Here is a 5,302-nt window from a genome sequence, read left to right on the forward strand (position 1 = left end):
TCATATTTATTTACAAAAAATAGAAATCAATCTTAGATGCCTTATAAAGTATTGATTTCGCCGTAGATTCAATGTCTGCAAGGTCAAGTTGTAGATTGGGTATGGGCATCTTTTAGAGCCCAGTTTTGATACAGAGACAACAAATCTGAGTGAAAATAAGGAAAACGCATTTGTGATTTGAAGTGTGGATGCTTTTTCCAATTCTTTTATGTCACTCTTGGCCTCAGAGTTAATTATTTCTTTGGATATTTTTACTGCTTTTTCCCATTCTTTTATGTCACTCTTGGCCTCAGAGTTAATAGTTTCTTTGGTCTGCCAATTGTTGTTCTTCTTCTTCTTCCCTAGCTTTTGGCAGTCACTGTTCTTCTCCACTTTCACTACTCTATTTGAAGAATGAAGCAACCAACCATTACGGGCCTATAGGTTTATACACTTCAGTTATTGGTTCTTCATCATAAACTAATTTTTTCTCCATTCCCATTCCCATTGCATTTGTGGAGCTGTAGCTGCTCAGAAGGGTTGTTGAACTCTTCCTATGGGGTTTTTGCATGATTCATTAATTGATAATATCAAAGGCATCATGGAGAGAAGAGAGTTAAAGTCTTGAGAGGGAAGAAGTTGCATGCAGAATTGCCATATGTTGATCAAGAATGCAGATGGGTTTTTCTTGGCATTAACTATCTTGGCTAATGCATTTTCACCTACAGGTGATGTTTCAATTCAGGGGCTAAGTTTTGCTAATTTCCATTCTAGATGTTTAAATTTTGCAGTTTGTTTTCTATAACACACCAAGATTTATAATATAAACTTACTTTTAACATAAAATTTGGCAAAATTTTAAGTTTTAAGATCAATTTCCATTCTTAAACTTTTCCATCCTTATCAAGTATATGAATACAATCTTAACTTAAAATTTATCTACTTTGTGTGCTTTACAGGTGCTTATGATCCAATGGATCCAAATAGTAACATAACAATCAAATGGGATATTGTGTCTTGGACTGCAAATGGATATGTTGCAAGTAATGCCCTTTCATCAAATAGATCTTGAATTATAATTCCCTTTCCTCATTTTCCTGAAATAGATGTTGAGCTTTTCTGAATTTCATTCCTAATAGCCTACAAGTTAAATTCAAGCTTGACATGATGACAAATTTGGAAAACCTTCAAGTCAGGTAGAGTTTATTTTAATATTGATGAAAATTTCTGATAAATTGTGTTGTATTGATTGGTATGTTTGATATTTTGAGTAAATACTTCACTCATTTTTAATTAGATTTATGTCCTTGAAATTAAGTAAGTATTCACTAGAAACATTGGTACAATTTACTAAAAATTCCCTGAAAATCTTCATGCTAGAACTTATTTTACTCTTTGTTGAGTCTAATGAGCTTCCCTCTGTAGGTGGCCATGACCATGCACAATTTTTAGCAGTACCGCCATATACCAAGCCCCCCAAGATGGACTTTCGGTTGGCACTGGGCAAAAAAGGAGGTCATTTGGGTTAAGGTTGGTGGCTAGACAATAGAGCAAGGAGATTGCTCCAAATGGAAAGCAGGTGTTCCACATTGTTGCAAGAAGGACCCCGCCGTTGTTGATCTCTTAGCAGGTGTGCCTTACAATAAGCAATTTACTAATTGCTGCAAAGGTGGAGCATTGGCATCTTGGGCTCAGGATCCTCCGAATTCCATCGCATCCATCCAAGTTAGTGTGGGAAATTTAGGGACCACTAACAAAACTGTCAAATTGCTAAAGAATTTCACTTTGAAGGCTCCAGGACTGGGTTATACTTGTGGCCCTGCTAAGATTTTTAAACCCAGCCTGTTCTTTAGTACAGATCGACGCAAAACCACTCAAGTTCTGAGTAATACACTATTATAATCCCTCATAATCTATGTATTTGTGCATGTTGTGTGTTTCTCTCTGAGCTAGCTATGTCTTATATTTGAATATCCCTTGTCCTTGTGCAGTGACATGGAATGTAACATGCACATATTCTCAGTTCCTAGCTCAAAAAAGTTCAACATGCTATGTCTACTTATCATTGTTCTATAATGATACTATAACGCCATACCCTACTTTCACTTGCGCTTGCCGAAACAACATAACTGAACCTGCTTGTATTGAGTATGATAAGGAGACACCTCCACTACATTCGCCACTTAGCTTGCATTGACTTCGACTGTGAATTTGAACGAGGTGAGAAAGGAGAAGGAAGGCAATCAGGAAGCAAAATTGGGATTCATCTCTGCTGCAATGGCTCGTTCAACAAATCCCCTAGTAGTAGGAAGAGTGATAGGCGATGTTATTGACATTTTCGTGCCTTCAATGGACATGGCCATCTACTATGGATCCAAGCAAGTCACCAATGGTTGCGAGATCAAGCCCTCTGCTATTGTTGACTACCCCAATGTGCAAATAGCAGGTCAACACTTCGACGAGAGTCTCTATACTCTGGTACGCATTTCATCAATAATTTAGTTCCAACACCTCTGGTTTCATAGAATGAATATTTACATATAAATTTGTTATGGGTCTTCTATGAATGCATGCATTTACATTTGATCAGGTAATGACAGACCGAGATGCTCCTAGTCCAAGCGAACCCAAGATGCGGGAATGGGTTCACTGGTATAATAAATTCCTTCCGTTCTCCTTTCTTCAATCTATACAAACATGCAGGAATGGCTTCACTGGTATAATAAATTCCTACCCTTCTGATCTCTTCAATTTATATATACAATACACTTAAAAAACAATACACTACAAAAAATTGAAAGAGAGACACTCGAATGGTAATAATATTTGGTTATTATTACCAGGTCTGATATGCACATTGAGGTTGCAGAGCTCATATCTCCAGTTTTAGTATTCTAATATGCATGCTTGAGCTTCACGGCCTCTGCAATATTATCAAATTTTCTAGTGCATATTAGACTAGATAGGTCTAAGTTTATTTGGTAGTGCTCACATTCAATTATAACTTGATGGTGTCTAAAAAATGGCACTGGTTTAGATCATGTTGTGCCATTGTCCATATTCAACGAACTCACTGCCTTTGTCCATATTCAATTTACTCAATGCTGCCACAAAATGGCACATACATAGAAGTTGAGTCATTCCCATCCTCACATAGAGTTTCCAACACTTCCTCTTCCTCCTTTTGTGTTTGTACTATCACAACATCATTGCATATTTGCCACACCATACTATTTAGTATTTTTATATGGGCCAATACACTGTCCTAGTCATCCCAGCTATATAATGCACAGTTGTACCATTGTAACACTAACATAGACACCAGAAGCTATGCTACTAGAAAGGATTAAAAGTAAAGTAGGATGATAATACCTTAATGTCTTTGCATGTCAAACACTATGTAATAGATATTCAGGTTTGCACATGGAGTTCATAGGTTCAAGGGTAAAACATTGAGATCTATGGCCAGCCCTAATAGATTCAAGGTTGTTTGCTTCTGGACTGTAACACTATCTAAGAAACATTTTGTTTGCTCATTGAGTCTGTTGATTCAAAGTTAAAATCAACATTATCTAATAAAGAGTTTCTTTTCAGCAAGAGCTAATAGATTCAAGGTTAAAACATTCAGGTCTGCAACTAGAGTTAATAACTTAATAGGTCCCTCTTCAAGGTTATGACATTTTTTTTTTTGGCCCGGGAAACACTATCTAATAAATATTCAATTCGAAATAATAGTCTTTGGATAATCAAGTATTATTTAATAAATATTTGGAGTATTTTCAAAAACCTAGCGATCATATATTCACTTTTAAAACATTAAAATAAAAGTTTTTGTCTTGTCAAAATACCATATAATTGGTACTAGAGAATAATAGATTCAAATTTTTGAATATGAGGTTTGCACACAGTTATTATTTTATTGTGGTTAACCAAAATAGATCTGGTGAAAATGGATCTATTATTTATGGTAGTTCTTTAAATTTGGTATCTCAGTGAACTTTGCACCCAGCTTAAAAATAGATTGATAAAGATGGATCTAATGCTGGTTGGTATTGGTAATGGGAGTTTATTCATAGTTTTTCTTATAATTTGGTATCTCTTTGAGGTTTGTAGCTGGTTGATAGATAGATCATAGTTCAGTTGGATCTACTCTAATTTTCATCTGTCTTTAATACATCATGGATTTTTGTGGACTTTAATGGCTAAGAAAATTATATCATAGTGTATTAGGTTCAGATGGTTTATTTATTTATTTTCTCCTATCTTTTGCTTAAGTTGATATATTCTTTGAGATTAAGATGCTTTTTTAATAGGTTTGATGAAGACTAATGTATTCTAGTTCACTAGGTTAATATTTTTTGTTTTAGTAATTTTTTTGTTCTCATCATCTTAAAGATAACATGAAGTTAAGATGAACCATTTTAGGTCTAACATTTTTTGCTTTTAGGTTTAGTTAAGATTAGTCTCTTCTAGCTTGTGAGGTTAATTTGTTTTTTTTACTTTTTTACTTTTCTTAATTGTTTTACTTTTTTATTTGTTTTTACTTAAGGTGATAAACTCTTGAACTGAGATTTTTTTGTCAATTTTTTTAAAAACTAACTTTTAAGCATTTAGATAGATAGATTTATACTATCTTTAGGTTAGATTAAATGGAACTGATATTCTTACGGATTAGATAGATTTGTACATTCTTATGTTAGATTAAATGGAACTATGTTGGATTCTACTAGGTTATTTACAGTTTTTTTAAGCTAATGGTCAATAAGTTGAATAAATAATAATTTTTGCTTTTGTATTGGTGATCCAACTCAGGATAGTGACTAATATTCCTGAAGCCACAGATCCAGCTCAAGGCCAGCTAGCCTTTTCACTTGGTGGGCTATGTGGATTACATAGTACTTGGCCTTCGTTCCTTCTATTTTTAACAGTTCAAAATGCTGTTTAATTTCATTATTTTATCTCAATGGTTGAGTTTACAAGTTTTTGTAGGGCATGAAATAGATATGCTGTGATTTGTGACATGATGTACTTTCTATCCCATTAACTATTTTGGTCATCTTTTTTTTCGCATGCTTTGTAATACTAAGTACTTTTCCTGTCTATCAATGGAAATCATGAAGTTCGGTGCGTGCAAAGGAGTATGCTTTTGGATAACCTTGCAAAAGAATTGGCTCCGAGAACGATCAGATTCAATGCTAAAGTTGTTTCCATTCAACAATATACAGATTCTTCTTTAACTATAGTAAAACTGGGAGATGGAATGCTTATCAAAGCTAAGGTAGCATGTTAAATCCAAACTTTTGACTCCCATTTGAAGTAGTAA

At 34.3% G+C, this 5,302-nt stretch overlaps 1 pseudogene; it reads left to right on the plus strand.

Moving 5' to 3' along the window:
- The first annotated feature begins 2,256 nt into the window (after window positions 1–2,256).
- On the plus strand, window positions 2,257–4,924 carry LOC149267178 (protein MOTHER of FT and TFL1 pseudogene; annotated as a pseudogene).
- The last annotated feature ends 378 nt before the right edge of the window (window positions 4,925–5,302 follow it).

This window comes from Pinus tabuliformis, chromosome 6, assembly GCF_031772625.1.
Source record: "Pinus tabuliformis cultivar Carrire ecotype Pingquan chromosome 6, CPIR1, whole genome shotgun sequence".
NCBI lineage: Eukaryota > Viridiplantae > Streptophyta > Pinopsida > Pinales > Pinaceae > Pinus > Pinus tabuliformis.